This window comes from Bubalus bubalis, chromosome X, assembly GCF_019923935.1.
Source record: "Bubalus bubalis isolate 160015118507 breed Murrah chromosome X, NDDB_SH_1, whole genome shotgun sequence".
Taxonomy (NCBI): Eukaryota; Metazoa; Chordata; class Mammalia; order Artiodactyla; family Bovidae; genus Bubalus; species Bubalus bubalis.
Window position 1 is genome coordinate 139,636,771 of NC_059181.1, and position 24,522 is coordinate 139,661,292.

Below are 24,522 nucleotides of genomic sequence, written 5' to 3' on the forward strand. Positions count from 1 at the left end.
TCCATTTCTCTCTCGATATTTCAGAGTGATTTATACTGGATTGGAAATTATGAGTGTTTCTTTATAGGAAAATTTAGAGAAAATGTAAAATAGGCTGTTCTTTTAACATCTTTTAACCGAATTTTGGACAAGTAGTAAATGGCTTTGCTAACACTAAAGAAAGATGTGTAACTATAATACTATCATTATACAGTTGTCTTCCTGGCCCAGGTAGAATAGTTCTTTTCTATCTTTCAAGGTCAGTGTCAACAAGTCTCAAAGGAAAGATTACAAAACCCCCAAAATTGAAAGGAATTGGAAAAAAGATCTCTTTAATTGTACCCTGAGAATGGAAAGCAACACCTAAACCCTGAAATATAATACTCATCTTCTTTAAGAACAATTCTGAAATCTATCAACTTCAATTCTAGCTTGTCTCAATAAATGAGGAAATAACTTATGTTTCTACTTCTGTAAGGTGTATAGTTTAAATCCAGATTTCAGATTTTAAAAAGGAAGGCATAGAAAAATCAAGCCCATATCAAATATGAAAACAACCCCAAATAACTGTAAATTACAGCAGAATTATCAAAGCCAGTAAGGAGCAAAGTAAACTATTGATTACTTCAGCCTTGAACAGAGAGGCCCAGAAAGGTTCATCTACTTAGCTAAAATGCCTGAAATTGTTAGTTTACACATGAAGAGTGCATAGTCTGATTTCATCATATCTGATATCTTATGGTCAGATGGGTGGGAAGATTCCAAACATTTAACCCAATTGTCCTGATTCATTTAGTTCCTTTCACTGACATCACGTTTCCATGTTTGAGCTTAATTCCTGGCTATGGGTGAATTTCACACTTCTGAAAACCAGAAGGGTGCTCTCTGAAGCTTTGAATCCCTGGGAAAAGGTAGTCCCTTGGTACTAATATTATAAGGACTTATTGACCCCAGTGGGCCTGTGTCTTCCATTAATTTCAATGCAACTGCCTCAACACCCTCTTTCAGTTTTCAGAGAAAACCACCTTTGCACACATGATTTTGTCTAAATTTCCTCTCTACTGTAGACAAACTTTAGACTCTACTTTTCTACTATGGTCTACCTAGTCTTCTTTAATTTCTATAACCTTTTTAGAATCAGACTGAGCTCACATGCTTATAACCATCTGACCTTCCTGGCCACAGCCTATTGCTAGCCAAAACATACAATCTGGCATATTCCTCCTGCTAACCCAATGTTTGGTTTTGGTTTCTCTTTTCATACTTCTGTCTATGAGTCCATTTCTCCTTCTGTCCTCTGTGGTCAGAATAAATATACCAACTATTCCATTAAAAATATTCTCTATATCAATTTCAAATCAATTGAGATACTGGAAATTTTATTGAGTAAAAAATTCCAAGAGTGTGTTTAGGGTTCACAAAATAACCACTAAAACACAATGAGAAGGATAAATGTTTCGCTGAACAGACTTTAAGATGTATTCTAAAGTGGTATCTTAGTTATTAAACAACTGGTATTTCTAGATGTTAACACTTATGGAGCTCTATTTTGTGCCAGACACTGTGTTAAGAGTTTTATATTCATTATCTCATTCAATCATCCCAATATTCTATGAAGTAGATAATATTAAGGAGCAATGTTAAAGTCTAATTTCAAAACAAAATCTGTCACAAATCTCAGTTCCAGACTTGTCACCAAATAGCGCTGCTGAGTTTTTCAACACTTAAAGTTCTCAGATGTCACAGTAAGAGAGTCATGGATTCTAATCTAAAAATCACCAGTTTCTCAATTTTCTTCCCAGCTTCCTGTAATTACAATATGAAAGCTCATTACTGCCTACCCATGGAAGCCAGAGGATCCTGAATTGCTTAAAATTTTTTGAATATATCTTTTCATGCATGTCCGGCAAATAAGTTAGAAAATGCTTGACACATTGGGTTTAAAATCACCCATTCAAATGAACATGTGGTCCAGAAATCTGGCATCCAGCTGGCAGAAGGGAAGCATAAAAGCCTTTGGGCATACTAAATCCCTCCCCCAATAATAAAATTCTCTATAAGAAAAATGGCTATCCGAATCAAAGTGAAAACTGAACCAAGATGGAGAAATTATGAAAAAACTGTGAAGCTATAATACTACAGCAAAGTAGCCAGCACCTTTTAAATCTCCTCTCTCTGTGATAATTTGTAAACTTGCTATATCAAAACCTGGAGTATGTAAATCAAAATGAGAAGGCAAAATAAAAATGATTTTTCTACATGAAGATTTCAGGACATGAACTGAGTAAGAGCCTGAAAAGAAACCAGGGTTTGAAAATAAAACTTAAGGAAATGGTGAAATCAAACCAACAAGGAACTCTGTTCACTAAGGTAAGCACCAACATATACGGAAAATAAGAAACTATTAATAACTTTAGATAAGAATCATTCAAAAATCAACTCAGTTTAAATGGCCAAGCAAAAAAGGAAGAGGAGGAAGAGAAGGAGTAATGGCTTAAACATTGAATTAAAGAGAGTATTTACATTTATACTCAGGTGAATGGAATCTCATTAAAACAAATAAAATTCTATACTGCAGTTACCAAGTTGTGTTCATCAACTTAAAAGTCATGTGAGCATATCTTATATGAATGATAAGGAAATTAGGTTAACATGATATCATCTATATCACCAAGTACTGAATGACTAAAAAGACTAAATTGAACTGCCATATAATTCAATATATCAATGAAGGAAATCAAAATGCCTCGATTCTATTTTAAATAACAGTACTTGCCTGCAATGCAGGAGACTGGGGTTCGATCCCTAGGTCAGAAAGATCCCCTGGAGAAGGAAATGGCAATCCACTCCAGTATTCTTGCCTGAATAACTCCACAGACAGAGGAGCCTGGCAGGCTACAGTCCATGGGGGTTGCAAAGAGTCAGACACGACTGAGCGACTAACACACATATGTCACAAAAGATCATAAAGGTTCTCAGCATAATAGAAACTTCTTCAATTTACACTGACATAAAACTGAGCTTAAATTCCCAGTGTCCAAATATGGATGCTATCATCACTCGTACTTGTTCCACTAAAATCATTCAAGCCTCAAGGAAGAAAACAATTTTCCAATAAGTAATCACCAAAACAATACAACTTAGGTTATTAGTTTTGTCAAAAGTCAAAAAAGATTCTTTCACCAAGGGATAAAGACTTTAAGAATGCTGGAGTTGCAAATAATCCTGAAAGATCAAGTCTAGCTTCAGGCAAGTAAATGAAGGACTTTAAGCCAGTGAGGGTAGATGGCACATGTCCAATTACTGAATACATATGGATCGTAGTTCACCATAATCTCTCTCGTAAATACATTCTTCACACATTTATTATTTTTATTTATTTTTGGCTGTGCTGGGTCTTCGTTGCTGGACACGGACTTTCTCTAGTTGTGGTGAGGTGGGCTACTCTTTGTTGCAGTATACGGGCTTCTCATTGCAGTGATTTCTCTTGTTGCAGAGCACGGGCTCTAGGCACATGGGCTTCAGTACTTATGACATGTGGGCTTCTGTAGTTGAGGCTCAAGGGCTCTAGAGCACAGACTCAGTAGTTGTGGAGCATGGGCTAAGTTGTTCCTTGGCATGTGTGATCTTCCCAGACCAAGGATTGAACCTGTGTCCCCTGCAGTGGTAGGGGGCTTCCCATCCATTGTGCCACCAGGGAAATCCCAAACATTTATTAAGGATTAACTTTGGTTATATATAACTAGATGTCAAGGCTATAAACATGGGTAAGTCACAGCTCCTCATGTTTGCATTTTATTTTCAAATTTAAACAAATTTGGAAAAGATAATCTTAATGGATAGATGACATGATTTTAGGAATTCAGATGTTACATACCTTTCATTTAAAAATAACTTATGACTTATGTTAAGGCCCACAAGGTTACTGTCTAACAGGCCAAACTATAATATCCTTAGGAATTCACTCACTCCATTTGTGACCATGTTCCTCAGGCATCTTCCTACAAATATCCATGCGACTTTTTACAGTTCAGCTCTGTGTCTGTCTCAAGGAAGACTTCCTAAGGCTTCATTGCTAGAATATCTGCCAACTGATACTTCCTCTTCCTCACTCCCAGTCATTCTTGCACTCACTACAAGATGACTTCCATTTCTACCATTCTATTAAAACTGTTCTAGATTCTATAACTGCACTCAAGAATAAAAGAATAACGCTAACACTGCCAGAAATGTAAGTCTGTTTAATGTTACCTCCCCTAGCACAGTACTTGGAGCAACTAGGTTCTCAGTAAATGCTAAGTTGAAAACTATATAAATAATAAAGGTGGCAGTATACAAAACATAGTGCTCATTTAAAAAAAAATCTTTGAATTGTCCATTGTGTGCAAGAATGCATATATTTACAAAAATTATTTTTTCCCTTCATTTTTCCTCGAAATATCTTTTAGGCACTATCTACAAGGCACTGGATAGGGTTCCTCTTCTTATGAACTTTTTTTATGTTTCATTTTAAATCTTTTACTCGAGTGTAATCACTTCACAATATTGTGTTAGTTTCTACTGTACAACAAAATGAATTGGCTATATGAATACAAATACCCCCTCCCTCCCCCCAATCCCACCCATCTAGGTTATCACAGAGGGAGGTGAGCTCCCTCTCATGGACTTTAATACTCTAACAAACTACAATTGTGATGCCGCACACTTAATAAGCCTGTTTATAGAAAGAAGGGTACGACATGATTTTATTAATGTATATATTTTAAGGCAGAATAGAATTGTATATATTTTAAGGCAGAATAGAATTGTAGAATGTGCTTCCATAGAAATGGAGAAATCTCACTTGTTTCTCAGGGGGCAGCTTCTCACCTACATCAAGCTGAAGGCATCAAACAGTTCTCAAACAGAACTCCTCGTCATGATTCTGTTAGATCATAGCTGTGCAACTATTTCTGTGAACCACTTTTGCACAGGACCTAGCCTGGTACCTGAAACTTAATAGGCTCTCAATCCATTTGTTTTCATTGCACAGATGAGAAAACGAAGGCCCAGAAAAATGAAAAGGTCAGTTCTGTAGCATATAGAATGAGCTTTAGAATCACAAAGACCTGGATTTGATCCTTGGTCAAGACATTTAACCTCACCATCTCAGTTTCCTAGTAGAATTCAATCATATGACAGATGTGAAAATCCCTGGTATGAGGTAGACACTCCATAAACCCAAGATCCAGGCTGATGACATAGAACTGGTTTCAGACATGGTAGGCTGGTTGTTAGGCATTTAAAGAACGTGAAAAATGTATAAATGACCAAATTATGGTATTAATTTGATGTTTAGGTTTGAGGTGAGTCAAAGCAAACATTTAAATAAATTCAGTGTGGGAGAGAACAAAGGACCTAGATGGAAAAAAAAGTAAAGAGGTCCCCTTGGGGCAGAAAACAGAGCTGATGTAACTATATCCTTAGAGACTGAAGTAGAACTTAACTAGATATTAGCACATCAGTTAATTAAAAAGGAAGAAGTTTTATATGATCAAAATAAAGGTATAGTGCTTCCAGGTGGCAAAAATGAACAGAATAAATGGAAGCAGAATTTTTCCAGATCTTTAAGCAGTACCTTTTTCAGACCTTATAAAGAAAACTTGAATAAAGCCTCATGAAAAACTGGAAAACTTTAAACAACTAGGTACTTACTTATGAGAACAAAAAAGAGAAAAAAATGAAATGAATCAGCTTAAAAAATTAAAAAATAAAACCTACCACAGCATAGTGGTTGACATAGAATTTTGAAACAAGAAGTCCTTGTTCACAATCTCACCTCTCGCCTCCCAGTTGAAAGACCTTGGACAACTTATCTAAGTCATCTGTACTGCAGGTTCCCCAACCATAAAATGGTGCTAATGACTATCAATCTCACAGGGTTGGTTTGCAGATTAAAATGTGTTAATATTAATATTTACAAAGCACTCTGGACAGTGCTTGGCACTAAAAAGTGCTTCTGAAATAAATCATCAGACTTGTCTTGTTCAATATGGAAATAGGAATCTGACAAACCTCATCCCATGACTACAATGACTAAAAATTTTTTTTTAGTGTTTTGCTGTGAATTTACTCTGAAGCCATCAACTTCCTTATACACACACTTAGGAAATGAGGAACTCTGCAGATAAACAAGCAAATATAAAGGCAAGAAGCTGACGTGTTTTCTTTTTTCCAGATGGATCTAGGGGTGAAAATAGAGTGTGGAGATGCACATGTGAGCTCAACGCAGTGAAGAGCCAGCTCAGACCCTGAGCTGTGCAACAGAGCATTGACCTGCTTCATTAGGTGATGTGCTTGCTCCTCTGTGCTGCGTTTCTATCACACTGCATTGGAAGTTGCATTAGAAACATCAAAATCGCCGTACTAAGACGCCATTAAGCCAGTAACTTTTTATCAGATAGGAAGTACATTGCTAACTTGTAGGCTATATGCATAGCACTACATTTGGTCTTTGAGTAACAAAAAATATATTTAAGATAGATTCCCTTCCCCCAAGTAGTTTATAATCTATTTGGGGAGATAACCTTACCTCTCCAAATTATTAGAGGTAGCATACGATTAAGTTCTGAATGTCCTTTGTTTTATAACCACAAACTCCTAGAAATACAGAGACAAGCTGTGTCCTCTTAGAATACTCTCTCTTATCCAAAGGTAATATTTCTTCTAAATCAGAATGACTGTGTCTATGTGAATGAAAGAAATACACACTCCAGGGTTCCTGTTTTCCTTTAGTGTGAATATGAAAGTGTTATATCTACCAATGTCTCCCAAATGCAAAGCACTGCCTTGATAGCAGCAGGTCCAGGAAATAAAGGAAAGGAAAGGAGAAAGAGTGAACCTATACATCTTCATTATAAAAATGAAGGCACATAAAATAAGACACACAAAAATCTGTGCCTTATATTGGCAGTTGAGTTGTTTAGTCATGAACTCAAGCAGATCTGAAGCTAAAATACATTCCCCACATTTTTGCTTTAATATGAGCACAAGTCAGACTCACAGTGTGGGCAATGATGATCTACAGGCCAGTTCCCTCATTTTCCTGACAAGATAACAGGACTATAAATGATAAATCACTTGGTGACAGTTACAAGAAAGTTAGTGACACAGCCAGCACAAGAGCTCAGTATCAGAATTGAACACTTTGCTCTACATCTTGGAGAAGTTTTAATCTCTCTCTTTCTTTCCTTCTCGGTCTGTGTGTGTATATGTATCTGAGTCTCCCCTCCCTTCTTCTCTTCCTCTATCAGTGTCATTCTCTCTGTCCTTTCTCTTCATATTTAAACTCTTCATTTTCACACATGAGAATACATGTGATCATAAGAACTGAAGCCACTGTGTCTCTACTTAATACCATTCTTTTTATTGAAAGGGAAGTTGAAACAAATGCTTTCAAAAGTTCAAAAGAAACAGAGTACTGGCCTCTTTCTACAAAGCAGACTATAAAACTGCCAGGAACTTGCTAGGGAAGTTAATAGATAATCTTTACTATTTGATGCAAATTAGCTTTCAAAACAATACAAGCATCAAAGTCCAAAGGAAAGGAGGAGTTAGAATTCATGACAGTGGCTGGCAGTTAGCTGGTGGAAATGAGACCACCACAGGATTTTCTGAGACCAAAAGAAGATACAGCCACTTATCTACATGTGTATATTATATTGCTGGAAACCAGTGCATGAAGAGAGGGAAGGCTGCACGCACTTGGGCTGTGTGTATGTGTGCGTGTTACTGAGGTAAGGCATAGAATGTTATAACTGCTGGCTAAAAGGAGCTAAACCTAGTGAGTAATCGTACTGAATACATGACATGCTTCTTTTCTATATAAAAAATGCCAAGAAATAATACTTCACCTGACCTAAAGAAACCAGACTTAGTCATTTAGAGTAATTAGAACTAGCAGCAAAAGCAATAACTAGCTCAACAGAAGAGACAGCTATAGCAGAAAGCCTACAAGAAGCTGTATAAAGGCGTATAGCCTAAAGCTTCTTAAAACACAAAGTTAAAAGGAAGAGAAAAATTCTCCCTGAAGGAAAAAAAAGAAAGCATATGAGGTTATTAATAATAAAGTCTGATGGGATAAAGGTACTCATAATTATGTACTTTCATTTCTTTAAATATTATTTAAAGTGGTGTATCGACCTGTCTATAATTAGTGACTGACTATTTATATTGAGCAATTTAATAACTGATTAATTTTCATTGAAAAAATCTGATCCACATGTATACTATAAACTCATGGTCATTGTTATTCGTGCATTGGAAGCCCAGAAGGTTAAATTTACAAACAGGCACCACCTAATGGCAGCAAATAGAATTGCAAGCATAGTGGCTTGCCTTCATAATGCTAGCAGGACAAGCACAAATGCTACCAAACAACTAAGGCCATGCCTTTACAATAACTGCTTTTCTCACTTTTATAGTATTTAAAATATATTCATATTATTACAGCTGAATTAACTGTACATCAGCTTCTATCAATGGATAAGATTTAGAAAATGAGTGGATTTTTCATTCATAAACAAATATACTCTGTATAGATAGTAGATTAAACAAAGGCTCAGCTATCACTACACCTAAAAAGAGGTTGGGTAAAATTCTTTTTAATGGATAAGAGGAGAATAATGTGGCAGTAGATTATGAACATATAAAATGAATGAATGAGAAGAAATAGCTTTTCCTCATCAGTTTTATGAAGAGATAAAGCATGTTATTGTACAAAATCTATAGTTCATATAAAATAGATTCAATTAATAAAAACACTAGGTGACCCTTTTTAAAAACTGTGGTTACTAGAAACCACTTGGGTAAAAATCTTTTCAATATATGTTCTTTTTTTTTCTTTTGGTCTTAATAAACAACATACATTTCAGTTCAGTTCAGTCGCTCAGTCATGTCTGACTCTTTGTGACCCCATGAACCTCAGCATGCCAGGCCTCCCTGTCCATCACCAACTCCCAGAGTCCACCCAAAGCCATGTCCATTGAGTCGGTGATGCCATCCAACCATCTCATCCTCTACCATCCCCTTCTCCTCCTGCCCTCAATCTTTCCCAGCATCAGGGTCTTTTCCAACGAGTCAGCCCTTCGCATCAGGTGGCCAAAGTATTGCAGTTTCAGTTTCAATATCAGTCCTTCCAATGAACACCCAGGAAAGTAAACCTAATTAAATCTTTCTCTTATTACTAGACATACTTTAATGGCTTAAGGGCAGCATTCCTATGCATCAATTTTTATTAAGGTTAATAGAAGCTGTTGGGGTTTGGCTTCAATATGAATTGACCTTAGGCTACAACATGGATAATTTTCCTTATAATCTCTGGTAAATTCATGTTTTATCTCTCCTAATAACCAAATACAGATAAGATTCTTATTGATTGTGGGTTTTGGACCATTGAGTTATTTAGCAGCTCAATGTATTTGAAAAAAATGTATAAACAACCCTCAGTAAAAGGAAAAATATGATCTTACAATGTAAATGCAAAATTAAATATATCTTATGTATGTGTGTGTATTAAGACTCTTCAGTTGCGTCCGACTCTTTGCAACCCTATGGACTGTAGCCCGCTGATTGGGGCTCCTCTGTCCATGGGATTCTCCAGGCAAGAATACTGGAGTGTGTTTCCATGCCCTTCTCCAAGGGATCTTCCTGACCCAGGGATCGAACCTCCATCTTTTACGTCTCCTGCACTGGCAGGTGGGCTCTTTACCACCTGAGTAGTGCCACCTGAGAATCGGTAAGACAAATAATGCTAGCTAAAAATCAAGAAACTTCGCTCTTCACAATTGCAAAGGTTGATATGATAATGTAAAGAATGGAAGAACGTTCAATTTTCAAATCTAGTAGGAATCAGAAATGAGACTTAAAACCCGAGAAAAACACTCATTCCATATTCCATTCCTTTACCAGGTTATTCATTCCAAGAGAAATGATTAGTAATTAAGTGGAATAGTGCTGTACCTGCTAAAGATGGCACTGTGTTTGCTATCCAAATATACCAGTTATGCTAAGCAGAGGTAAGAAGAGCCTGCTTTTAAAACTATCTGATGCAACAGAAATGCCATTTTCTAAAACCAGATGTAAGCTGAAATGATAGCATTTAAAAGGCAAAGGAAAGGGAGTAATGTAGAAGAAAGGGAGCTATAATAGACTTTTTAGCACTGAGTGCATAGTGTGTGTGTATGCTCAGTCGTGTCCCACTCTTTGGGACCCCACAGATTGTAGCCCACCAGGCTCCTCCATTCATGGGATGTCCCAGGCAAGAAAACTGAAATGGGTTGCCATTTCCTTCTCCAGGGGATCTTCCCGACCCAGGGATCGTACCTAAGTCTCTTGTGCCTCCGGCTCTGGCAGGCGATCCTTTACCACTGCAGTACCTGGGAAGCCCAGGAGTGAATAGTGAAAGTGAAAATGAAAGTGAAGTCGCTCAGTCGTGTCCGACTCTTTGCGACCCCATGGACTGTAGCCCGCCAGGCTCCTCTGTCCATGGGATTTTCCAGGCAAGAGTACTGGAGTGGGTTGCCATTTCCTTCTCCAGGGGATCTTCCCAACCCAGGGATCGAACCCAGGTCTCCCACATTGCAGGCAGACTCTGTACCCTCTGAGCCACCAGGGAATAGTAGGTTTTCACAAATACATGTTAGCATAAATATCGATTCTAACATAGAGCCGATCAGAAAGCCTCCCTCAAATACATTGAGTATATATATTTGCACCTAGAAAACTCTACGGTACATCTTGTAAACTAGTATGTATTTATTTTGTTATGATACCAGGAACTTAGTAAAAATATATTAGAATAGTTGTTCCTTACAGTGTAAATGAAACAAAGCTGAACTTAACTTTCAAAGTTCTGCTTCTGAAGAAAATGCATGTGGTTTTTCATTAAGCATACACAAGCGACATGTCCATCTGTATGGTACGCTCTTCAGAAGATTACTACCTCTAACACAGGATAGCATGAAAATTCCATCCACACAGCATTTGAAGGATAAGCAAAGTGTTACTGTCATTTGAAAAAACTTCCACTGGCAAACTGAAACTCAAAAAAACATTTTAAAATATTAATTATATTTTAGCCCACACTTCTATTTCTTAATTAATAAAGAAATATTTTGGAGTATGTTATGATATTAATGAAAGAAAATATTTTTTCCCCCAGATACAAATGCATATTTACAAGCAAAAAGGTGCACATGCAAAAATTCAATAGTGACACCAGTTTTAGCCTTTTTCATCAGGCTCCCTTAAACGATTATTAGTGAGAAAATAAATCTTCAATTATATTTCATTGAAAAAGAGGACACAGAAGATTAATATTCTGTATTCTTTACCCCCAACAAACAAACTCTATGAATTTGGAAGTGCTTTTAATGAAAGTAGTTACCTCTTTATACAAATGATTCTGGTCCCATATAATTTCTATGACAAATCATTTTTATTAATATTGCTGGCCCATCAGATACTACAAAAGTGCATAAGTTCACATTAAGGTCTTATTACAGTAACACCTCATTTCTTGGAACACTATCAGGCAAGGAGATGTTCAACAAAAATTGATATTTCAAAAAATAAAATTCTAAAACATGAATATTTGTCTCTTATCACCGATCTGGAAACAAATCTTTCTGAAATGCTTTTTAAAATTTTGTTGCTTCCTTAGACACAGGAGAGTAAAAAAAAAAGTTAGGCTTTTTCTGATAATTCTAGATTATCATTATAAAGAAAACATTGGTCATGCCTTGAAGGAAATGTTCAACACTTTTTAAATGTCTCAAATGCCTATATGCTTGGAATTCTTGTGTTTACTTGTGTAGTTTGTATGTCTTTGTCCTCACTGGCAAATGCTTATTAGCCATGACTTCAAGAGTACAACTGCCTCCGTCACCTCCCCTACAAACACACTGATTAAATCTTCCGCTTTACAAAATCAGATTTAAACCAAGAAAACATGGCAACAACTGCTCTGTGTAAGGTCTTAACTTAGACACAAATGACGTGGTTTCTGGAATGCTCTCAGGGAGGGCTTGGGGGCTTCTCTATGAGGACAGTTCAAATGCTTTAGGATCTGGCTTTCATAAGATCTCAAGTGTCTGTTTAGAAGCTGAGGTCTGGGAGTAGCGCCCCATCTTTTTATGGGACATGACTCTTCTCGCAGAATGCTAGTTAGCATTTAAGATGCAACCGGGGACAAACAGTCCATGAAATGAAAAGACTGTGGAGGCCTCAGAGCTCCAATCGCATGGGTGGTGGGAAGGGGACAGATCTCAGATGGCTATGAGCCAGAAATGAAATCCAAAATATTAAACATGCATCCAAGCCAAGCAGGACTGATCATGGGGGTGACCAGTGGAAAGGGTGCTCTGGTCAGTGTCTATCTACCAGCCAATAAGGAATTATCCTAATAAATATTTCAGAAAAATATGCCTATACAGACATATACTGCTGGACTATCACAGATAGTTTGCACTAGGTGCTTGCTAATGCAGGCCATATCCTCAGGTCCCTTGACATTATAAAGGGATGTAAAAGGGCTTGCTTGAACTTAAGTTGTTGAGCAAGAGGGAGGCTTAGATTTTCCAGGAAGCCAACCAAGAGAAAGCATAGTTTGAATTCCTAGGGAGAGACAGAGCCCGCCTTAAATCTAAAATGTGACTAAAAGGCATGCCAATGATTAGGAAATACAAGGGAACTGGTTATTGCTGCTTCTGTTTATTTACCTTAGTACAAGCTCTAGATTATTAGTCACTGAACACATGATGATTTCTAAAGATAATTACAGTACGTTATAAAGACTGTGGGTGTGTGCTCAGTCAGTCAGTTGTGTCCAACTCTTTTCGACCCCATGGACTAAAGTAGCCCACCAGGCTCCTCTGTCCATGGGGATTCTCTAGGCAAGAATACTGGAGTGGGTTGCCATTTCCTTCTTCAGAGGATCTTGCCAACCCAGGGATCAAACCCATATCTCCTGCATTGGCAGGTGGATTCTATTTGTTAGTAAATATTTAAGCCCAACTTAACTGTTTACATATTTTATCTAAGGGAACTTCAGACTAAAAATTGATAATGCCCATATATGTGAAAGCTATAATTAAGCCATTTGCTTACTGCTACTGAGAAAGCTTTCTTAGTGGGCACAATATAAATATGCTAGCATTTAATGACAAAGATAAAATTGTAATCTAAGTATAATGATGAGGACATTACAACAACTTGGTCCATAAAGGTTAAAAGAACAAAGTGGATTTCCCCGGGACCCTGGACTGAGCTGCACTTACTATAGCGTCTAGTTTCTCAAATCTTCTGTTTTCTGTGCCAGACTGGCTCCCTCACTCCTTCCTGTCGTTCTCAGTATTTTTTCATGTGCTTAAACCTGAAAATGACTATATCATCATTGTACTAGAAATAATGTGACACAATATAGAAAGAAGAAAGGCTAATGATACTGTAAATTAAGGCAAAAACAGTAATCTCAATGTTAATTTATTATTATTCTAAATGACTGTATCTGTCAATTGTTTTAGCCAAGTAAAAACCTTTATCAGCAGTAGGAGACTGAAAGTCACCACTAAATCCTAGCTCCTAGATAGCGTACTGGCCAATGATGCTGCTGCTGCTGCTAAGTGGCTTCAGTCATGTCCGACTCTGTGTGACCCCATAGATGGCAGCCCACCAGGCTCCCCCGTCCCTGGGATTCTCCAGGCAAGAGTACTGGAGTGGGTTGCCAATGATGCTAGTGGCTGACTAAAAAAATGCCCATGTAAACCTTGCCAACAGAATGGCATCAATGCAGTCAAGAAATGTAAATCCAACTCTGTGGTATGCTCTATTTCTTGTGGATTATAAACTACACATCAAACATTCTAAAAGCACTGATCCCTTAGCACGAGTAGTGTGTGAGCTATGGAAATTTTATCAAGATAATTGATAGATAGCCATGTAATTTACTGTAAAATTCTGCGGCCTTGTAAAAGGAGCAGAAAGGAATGTCAAAGTTGACCTCTCATTTCCAAGTACAGATAATGGAGAAGCTGCTTGGCTTTTGGGGTGAAAAGACTCAAAGGACTATAGAGAAAACTTCACATCAACCTCCAGTGATTTAAATTTCATTTAAAGGTTCAGGATGGGGAACACATGTATACCTGTGGCGGATTCATTTTGATGTTTGGCAAAACTAATACAATTATGTCAAGTTTAAAAATAAAATAAAAATTAAAAAAAAAGGTGAGTATGTATGATTTATGAAAAACAGAATAATAAAGCATAAAATTTCAGATGACTTGAAAATATAACAACAGGAAACATGCACGCTGTGTTTACTAATCTTAGCCTGGCACTAATCTTAGCATTTTCATGTACATTAATTCATTTACTGCTCTTAACAATCCTATGAGGTAGACACCAGCATTTTCCCAATTTTACAAATGGGGGAACTGAGATTCTGAAAGACTAAGTAACTTGCTCCAAGGTCACACAGTGGATTAGTGGAAAAGCCCTGGTCAATTTGGGGCACGCTCTAGAATGCTAGCTGCAATCACTAGTCTGTACTGCCTCCCATGGGCACAAAAGTACACAAACATAACCTAAAATTTATAGGCGTATTCCTAGATATTTGGGCACAGAATGAATCCCAGTACTTTTAGGTTCTATTAGGATATCATTTCTGGAGGTGCCAAGCAATACTAACAACAGTTCTACTTAAGTTTTATTTACAAATGAAGTATGTAATTGCATTGTATTCATAGATTTAATGACAAAATACATGGCATTTGGTAGATGAGAAAAATGCAGTTAAACTTCACCATGTCGGTAACAGGGGAAAGCCTTCTTATTATGTGCACGTGTGCTTAGTCGCTCAGTCGTGTCCGACTCTTTTCGACCCCAAGGACTGCAGCCTGCCAGGCTCCTCTGTCCATGGGGATTCTCTAGGCAAGAATACTGGAGTGGGTTGCCGTGCCCTCCTGCAGGGGATCTTCCCGACCCAGGAATTGAACTGGGGTCTCCTGCATTGCAGGCGGATTCTTTACCAGCTGAGCTACCAGGGAAGCCTTCTTATTGGATGTGTTGAAATGTAGAGGAGAATGCCTCAGCCGTGATATGCATATCAGATGAGTGGATGAATGAGATCCAGATACAGAACTATACTCAGAATTTCAGCATCCCCATCAAACACAGCTGCCCATCTCTATCTCAACAGTTGTCATACTATAGTGGAATCCTTGCTTATCTGCTCAACTGTGAGCTCCTCAAGGGCATGTGTTATTCATCTTCAGTGTTTGGCTCAATACCTCATATATACTAGGTTACTGACAAAACACTTCCTAAACCAACGTAAGTAGTGAGTATCTGCTATATGGAAGACACTCTGCTGGTGGGGGAAAAAAAGATCTGTTCCATATGGAGGGTAGCATGGCAAAGTGGGACCAATTGTGGCAGCACCCCAAATAACAGAAAAGGTGAGCATGAATCTTTCTGTAACAAATCAACTTTCCCCATAAAGGTTATAGAATGAGTGGGAATCTCAACATGTCCCAATCCACTGCTTCTCTTTAAAAGAAGATCAACAACCCCCTCCCTTTAGCTATTCCTTAACTTTTATAATTCTTAAAATGGGAATAATATAACTGTCATCATACATAAGTCAATATAATTTTTAATAACAGCTTTATTGAGATATAATTCACATACCATGACACTCAGCCTTTGAGCAAAATCATCACAATTTAAGAATATTTTGATCCCCTAGCCAAAGAATTTCTGTACCCCTTAGCTATGCCCCTATCCTTCCATTTCTGAGCAACCACTAATCTACATTCTGTCTCTATGGATTTGCCTATTCTGGACATCTTATATAAAAGGAACCATGCAGTATGTAGCCTTTTGTGTCTGGCTTCTTTCCCTAAGAATAAAAATTTAAAGGTCCGTCCAAGTTGCTGAATACACATACTCTTCCTTTTTATTCCTGAATGGTATTCCACTGTGTGAGTATACCACATATGTTTACCTGTTCGTCAGCTGATGCACATTTGGATTGTTTCCTATTTTGGGCTATTATGAATAAGTCAGTACAATTTTAAAACAACATGATTAGGCTAAAGAAGGAGATCCAAGGCATTATGGATAATGATGCTTTGTCATGTTCAGGTTATTTTTTTTTTTTTAACTAGGTTCTTTATCTTAATACTACAACTTATTTGAATACTTTCTCAGAGTTAAAACCTCAGCACCAAGAAATATGGCTGATTCATGGGATGTGCTCAATAAAGATATGCTGAATGAATAACCAATGCAAAAAAAAAAAGGAAGAAAGAGAGCTGAAAGTGGGATAGAAAGCAGAGTGAAACAGAAAAAGTCCTGGGAAGTCAAGTATCAGGAAAAAATCAACCTGAGATTTAAAATGTGTGTGATAACTACATGCATTCAGCACAACTGACATTAAAATCTCCTAAACAAACAATTCCTATAAAAATACCAGGCACTACCACCATTAAATAGTAGTATATGTTATTTACAAAACCGAAACAGACTCACAGACTTAGTCAACAAACTTATGGTTACCAAAGGGAAAAGGTGGGGAGATAGGTAAATTAGAAGGTTGGGATTAACATATATACTCTATATAAAATCATGAACAAACTCCTACTGTATAGGACAGGGAACTAAACTCAATACTCTGTAATAACCTAATCAGGAATTAATCCAGAAAAGAATAAATGTATACATATGTATAACCAAATCACTTCGCTGTACACCTGAAACTAATACAACATCACAAATCAACTATACTCCAATATAAAATAAAAGTAAATTAATATTATATCCCACCATAATATGACTTTTAAAAAGTCTGCTGTTACTGACAATATTGTGCCAAGCAGACTTACTCTGCACAAAGGTATTGTTGACTGAGTGATGCTTTCTCCCTCCCACTTCTAGCAGTTTGTAGGTCTGTAACTTAGAAGTGTCCTGCAAAGTCTACAGCGTCTGGTCATTCCAGATCTTTACTTCCTTCAAGCAGCACTGTTTTATCCAGTGCTCAGTCCCAGATCACATAGTGAAAGTGACAGGCAGCAAACTCAGGTTCTCAATGAAACCTTTTCTATATTTCCACAATATAAACAAAGTATGGAGTCACAGTTGAAAAACTTCAAGTTTGGACGCTGCTGTTTACTAGCAGAATGTCTTTGGGCATGCTACCTAATCTCTTTGAGCCTCAGGTTCACCATCTGTAAAAAGGAGATATAACACCGACCTCACAAGGTTGCAGTGAGGGTTAGATGAGATAATACATGTATAGTGCTTATCACAGTGCCTGGCACAAAGTCGGCAGCTGTTTCCATTAGCAAACAGTACAAAACTGCATCACCTCTTCCTATCACTTCTTAATGTAGTCTGAATATTAGTTACATTTTCCTCTTTTCTTCCTAGTAAATTGTTCTAGGGTTAGGCCTTCTCTGACACTAAAAAACTGGTTATCAGTTAATGTTATCTTTAAAGAAAAAAGTATGATTGTTTTATTTTAGGTCAGATGTTACATAGCAAGATATACTTGAAAAAGATCCACAGATACTACAAATCTATAATACAAGTTAAAACTGTTCCTGTGTATGTTTGTGTGAATATGTGTTGTGGAGGGGGTGCGGGAGTGGTGCCAGGGTTGACATGCTGTAGAAAATCAACAGCACAAATCACACATAGCTGGTATACCTAATTTTTCTCCATGTATGTTTTGCAGATTTGCTTTTTTTCCATATGAATTTGTTTAGCTTGTTGACTGCAGTCAGATAAATTGCCCCTTCCCCCTTCTCTTTGTCAACTGCTCCGCACATATAAGACTATGGTTTGCAATTTGAATATTGGAAGAATCAAATTCCTGCCAAGAAAAGAAACTACAGACCGTTGGATGTCAACATGGATATTGAGGAACATTACTGTTGTTCCAGGAACTGAGGCTAAAGGGACAAATGCAAGCTTACCTTTTGAGATAAAAGGGAGCTCCAATGATGAAGAGACACAAGAGAAGTCGAATAGAAGTGGAATCTGAAGAAATGAGTAACGACCTCTCAAAGACAGACGGCTAGTGCTTTCAAAAAAAAAAAAAAAGACAGCAAGTTTGACAAAACCAGACTTCCTTAGCTTTGAAAAAGACAAGTTACTTGGCATTCTAAAGTAAATTAAATGCTTCTCGCAACTTAATGCAGCTGGGCAGAAGTGGACACAAAGGCTTTTTACTGAAAAGCCATTTTAAGAGAGGTTTGTTTGGAAATACTTTCTCATCACTCACTTTTGTATTCCTTGCTGGAATTTCTCCACTCAAAGCTCGACAAACAAGTTGTCATTTCTTCGGCATTTATTACAGTATTAATCATACATGCAAACACACATACAAAAATAATGCATTAAAGACTTTGGGGAAAATACATTTTCTATATATATTTTAAATTATTTTAATCACTAATTGTGAAAAATTCAAATGAGTATCAATAATTTTGATTATTTAATTTCAATGTGTAAACATCATTGTTAAAAAATATAGTTTCACCGAGGTTGTTATTATTGATACTATAGCCCCCAAAGGGTTCATTTGCAAATTCAATGTCTTTACTGAATCCAATAAATAACTGTAATAGTAATAAACCAGAGAGCAGACTCTGGAGGAGGGGCTCAGATGCCTGTGAGGTGGTGTTAACTGGTAACACGGAACATGGCCTTTGAAGACATATCAGATTAAATTAACTTGTTAAGAGATGCACAGAGTTCACAACTTGATTATCAAGCTGTCTGGTTTCCTCAAAACAATAGCCTTAATTTAAACCAACCATATAAACTTGTCTTCATTTGCAGTTCTTCCAATTATCAAGCAAAGAGTTTTAAATTGTTGATCACAGATTTAATCAGCCCATTCAGGCTATTATTTCAAGTTTGGATCTGCTGCCTGTTTTTACCAGAACAAAGTAAAAAGATACTCTCAGTAACTTAAATGTGAAACCAATTCGTTTGCTTCTTTATTTAGGATAGTATAGAAATACTATTTTCTCCAGTATAAAATGGTAAGGAAGAAGCTGAAACTAGAAATCATAAATAAGAAATTAAAGGCAAATTTTTCATAGTCATTTTAGAATTATACTTAACAAACATTTCCCTTGCAGTGGAGGGGGGCATCCTTTAATCTAAGTTACTGCTGACTTTGTAGAGTGTGTCTTCTTGGCAGGAATATATTATTAAACCATTTTGATTTCTGTTGATGGAGTATGCTTAAATTCTTCTCAACAAGTCATGTTTGCACAGAAATTTATAATGTAGCATTAAAAAAGCTGAAAAAAATTATTTACACATACATACCCACTCATATGTATGTATATATGTATCTATACATATATGTGTGTGTATACATATGTATGTGCATATACATATATGGGGCTTCCCTGGTGGCTCAGATGGTAAAGAAACTGACTGCAATGTGGGAGACCTGGGTTCAATCCCTGGGTTGGGAAGATCCCCTAGAGGAGGGCATGGCAACCTACTCCAGTATTCTTGCCTGGAGAATTCCATGGAGACAGGAGCCTAGTGGGCTACAGTCCATGGGGTCGCAAAGAGTCAGACACGACGGAGCGACTAAGCACACACACATACATATATAGTTTGGGAGTTGGGGGAAGAGGGATGGTAACTTTAGTATAATTTAATCCTCAGAATATGGTATTTATTTTAACCATCAATTCCCAGGCATTCCACTTAAGAAAATATGGCAAAATAAACACAGTTTGGCAAATGCTGATTTAGCTAATCAGTACCTGTACAGTAACTTCAAAGATTTAAGTTTTTCAACATGACACAAAGTTTGCATCATTTTGTCCTCTCTCCAGAGTAAAAAGCATTTTCAGAATCTCAAAGCAGCAACCATTTCTTTTTGTCTAGAATCAGACATCACCCTAGACATTAAATACAAGGCTTACATTAGAGATATTTGTACCAATTATCATCAGCTTCTAAGAAAGGAAGAACAAAATACATCCTAGAAGAGAGAATTGGGAGAGTGATTAAAATGAGGGGAATTGAATCTGGACCCAAAGTTTATTTTTTAAATTACATGTTAAAAAGTATAAAATCCACAAAAAACTAAAGTTGCCAGATACAACTTAGGGAAGCTGCTTACCATGTTAAAATCTCTAACTTGATGAACGACTGACATTGAATCTGAGTCTAAAGGGAAATCACAGAGTAAAAGTCCATCCTTGGCAGTTATATTGGAATCATTATTTTTTATAGCTTTTACCACCTTCTCTTTCATTTTCATTGAGCCTGACTTATACAAAGATGTCAGTCACATTTTCACTAATTCAGTAGCACTGACTTGTCTCTAAAGCTACTTAAAAACAACCCTGTCTATTATTTTGGCTGAGTTCCACTGTCTTGTTTTTGTCCAAACCTATCCCAGTTCTCTTATGATGGGCTTAATCCTGTACAAAGAGAATAAACACCAGAGCCCTTCACAGATTACTCAATCAGATTGCACAAATAATACTGTGCATATTAACCAAGACTCAAGGCAAGTAGGGTAGGCACTCAATATCTATTTGGTGACTTACAAACATTTCTTGTATTCTACATTCGAAGAGTAAAAGTAGGATGAAAGAGCGCTTCACCTCTGCCTCCCTGTCAGCCAGTAAGCACATTTCAGCCACTCCTACCCTAAAACAACAACAAACTCTTCCTTCCCTGGATCCTATTTCCTTGTTAAGTTTCAACATTTTTCATTCTTAATCAAGTGTCTCAAAAAAGCAATCATTACCACTTTCATTTCCCAATTTTTCATTTACTCCTCAACCCTCTGCAAACTGGTTTCTTGTCTTTAAAAAGTCACCCATAACATTTAAAATACCAAAACCAAATACCAAAATACCAAAACTCAACTTATATAATACCTTTGATATTGGTTGATATCCCACTCTCCTTCTAAAAACTTTCTACTTTGCTTCTGTGGCACAAAGCGATTCCTCCTCTGATGCTCTCTTTGGGCTGTGCTGGACCACTCCTAGGGGTAAGAGACTGACTCCAAGGCTTTACTCTGCTATTGTCTCTGCATTTTAAAAAAGTTTAATACAACTTTGTTCTAGGCTTTTCTATGTACCTGTTTCAGCAGCACTTTCACTCAACATTATTTCACACTCCTGACTCCTTATGCTTCATCCTCTGTTATTTCCCACCCTACTGTAGAACCTGAAACTCAATATTAAAAAAACTAAGATCATGGCATCCAGTCTCATTCACTTCATGTCAAACAGAAGGGTAAAAAGTGGAAAGAGACAGATTTTATTTTCTTGGGCTCTGAAATCACTGTGGACGATGACTGCATGCATAAAATTAAGAGACATTTGCTCCTTGGAAGGAAAACTATGACAAACCTAGACAGTGTATTAAAAAGCAGAGACATCACTTTGCCAACAAAGGTCCATCTAGTCAAAGCTATGGTTTTTCCAGTAGTCATGTATGGCTAAGAGAATTGAACCATAAAGAAGGCTGAGTGCCAAAGAACTGATGCTTTTGAATTGTGGTGCTGGAGAAGACTCTTGAAAGTCCCTTGGATAGCAAGGAGATCAAACCAGTCAGTCCTAAAGGATATCAACCCTGAATGGTCATTAGAAGGACTGATGCTGAAGCTCTAATACTTTGGCCAGCTGATGTGAAGAGCTGACTCACTGGAAAAGACCCTGATGCTGGGAAAGACTGAAGGCAAAGGAGAAGGGGGCAGCAGAGGATGAGATGGTTAAATAGCATCACTGACTCAATGGACATGAGTTTGAGCAAACTCTGGGAGCTAGTGAAGGGCAGGGGAGCCTGGTGTGCTATAGTCCATGGAGTCATCAAGAGACGACGCAACTTAGCAACTCAACAACAACAACTGTAGCACCATCCACCAGTCATTCGTTCTATCAAGATGATTGAGAGATTAATGTTGGCTTGACTGAAAAGGAAATAAATTTCTTCACTGATGGAAGAGGGAGGCCATAGGTCATGAGATGGTCCCCAAATAATGAAGAGAATGTGACTGGACAATGAAGAAATTAGTTTGTGTTTGTGAGGGTGGTGTGGGGTTGTATTAAAAAGTGAGCAAAGAGCTGAAGGGACAATCTTTAGCCCAATATCTACTGGTGTGAAAGAGCGTACTTGCCTAGCTAGAACCAACTGCATTTCGTAGCTAGAGGAAATGTCATAACAACAATGAAAGCACCTAGCAGGGCACAGGCAATGGCACCCCACTCCAGTACTCTTGCCTGGAAAATCCCATGGATGGAGGAGCCTGGTAGGCTGCAGTCCATGGGGTCGCGAAGAGTCAGACACGACGGGCGACTTCCCTTTCACTTTTCACTTGCATGCACTGGAGAAGGAAATGGCAACCCACTCCAGTGTTCTTGCCTGGAGAATCCCAGGGACGAGGGAGCCTGGTGGGCTGCCGTCTATGGGGGTGCAGAGAGTCGGACACGACTGAAGTGACTTAGCAGCAGCAGCAGCAGGGCACAGAGCATCTGGCTCCAGTAACTATTCGATAAATGTCAGTTGACTCTAAATAAACACCTATTATAGGACCTTTTTATTGGCTGTGAAAATGGGGGTTCAAATTTTATTCCTATATATAAACTCCTGCCTACAGATATTAAGATTTAAAAAGTATAATACATTACTAGAGGCGAAGGTGGTAGTAAGCACTGCCACCCAAGAACTCCGGGCCTCTGCCAGCATAAGAAGGTGTCAAGGGAAGGTGCAAGCCTCTGACATCTCACATGCTTAAGTTTTATACCTAGCAAATCAGAAAGGGACCCTTCATGACACAAAAGCAATGGGTGTTGATTTTACTTTCCAACTTCTTATTGCCTCAGTTCTGTTCTGCTCTAGGAAGCTACAAGTTTAATGACTCCGAAGTCTGGATGTGTCCTCCACAACACTCCCTCTACAGGGATTCAAGGAAACCAGCTTATTTTCACTTAAGAACAAACCAACCAGTCAACCTCTCATTTCAAGAGGCGTTTGCTTTGTTTTGTCTGAATTATTACCCGACATGAGGAACAACAGGAACCAGAGCGCTTCTCCTGAAACCGAGAGGACCGAGCTTTTGTTTTTCCTATGTCCAATTGTTGCAGGCTTCCTGAAATAAAATGGTGGCAATTCTTAGAACCAAGAAGCTTTCCTCACTTAGGAAAAATTCCACCAATAGGAATACCAACATCTTAATTTTTCTTGGCCGTTCAGTTCAGTTCAGTCGCTCAGTCGTGTCCGACTCTTTGCGACCCCATGAATCGCAGCACGCCAGGCCTCCCTGTCCATCACCAACTCCGGGAGTTCATTCAGACTCACGTCCATCGAGTCAGTGATGCCATCCAGCCATCTCATCCTCTGTTGTCCCCTTCTCCTCCTGCCCCCAATCCCTCCCAGCATCAGAGTCTTTTCCAATGAGTCAACTCTTCGTGTGAGGTGGCCAAAGTACTGGAGTTTCAGCTTCAGCATCAGTCCTTCCAATGAACACCCAGGACTGATCTCCTTTAGGATAGGGTCCCACAAAAATGAGGAATAAGTTATAGGGAATTACAAAAGCAAAAGACTAGTAAATATAGCATCTCTTTCTTTCTTTCAATCTTCCTTCTTCATTCTAGAAGACAGTATGCCCTCACAGTCTCACTGCCTTCTAAGGGAAATAGTCATTCACAATAAACAAACTCACCAACTGAGGGTCTTATGTTCCGTGTATACCTTGAGGTTTTCAATGAAATTTGACAGATGTGTTACACAAGAGATCATTATATTTCTCAGACTGAGAAAAGCTAGGATGATGTGTGAAATGAATGACAGGTTGGGGTTTAGGCAGATGTAGCACACCTTCTTCCACAGCTTCTTTTTATTCCTATTAATTTGCCAAGTATTTACAAAAAACCCCACAGGGCTAAAGTGAAAGAGGCAGCTAAGTGTCCATCAGCATATGAAAAGATAAAGAGGATGTGCTACACACACACACACACATATATACACAATGGAATACTACTTAGCCATAAAAAATAATGAAATAATGCCATTTGCAGCAACAGGGATGGCCCTAGAGATTTTCACACTAAGTCAGACATAGAAAGACAAATATCATACAGTATCACTTAAATGTGGAATCTAAAAAAAATTATACAAATGTACTTATTTACAAAACACAAACAGACTCACAGACTTCAAAAACAAACTACTGGTTACCAAAGGTGGGAGTGAGGGATAGATTAGGACTTTGGGATTAATATGTACACACTACTATATATAGAATAGATCATATATATAGTAGGTATATATAGAGAGATATCAGGTATAGATCATATATCACTTTGCTGTACACAGAAAACATACTGCAAATCAACTACACTGTAATAAAATTTTAAAATAAAAATAAATACATATACTGAAATACTACTCAGCAATGAACAAAGAATGAAGTTTTGCCATTTGCAACAACATGAATGGACTTGGAGGGCA

The 24,522-nt window shown here is 37.7% G+C and overlaps 1 protein-coding gene across 12 annotated transcripts in view; it reads right to left on the bottom strand.

The window, feature by feature from the left end:
• Positions 1–24,522, bottom strand: part of MBNL3 (muscleblind like splicing regulator 3) — a 129,148-nt gene that overhangs the window by 91,646 nt on the left and 12,980 nt on the right. The window contains exon 1 of one of the 12 annotated variants that reach the window (XM_025276895.3): positions 23,070–23,088. The exons of the other annotated variants lie outside the window; for them this stretch is intronic. The gene's annotated coding sequence lies outside the window, so the exon portion shown is untranslated. Of the gene's footprint in view, positions 1–23,069; positions 23,089–24,522 lie in introns of those variants that run through there. 12 annotated transcript variants of the gene reach the window in all.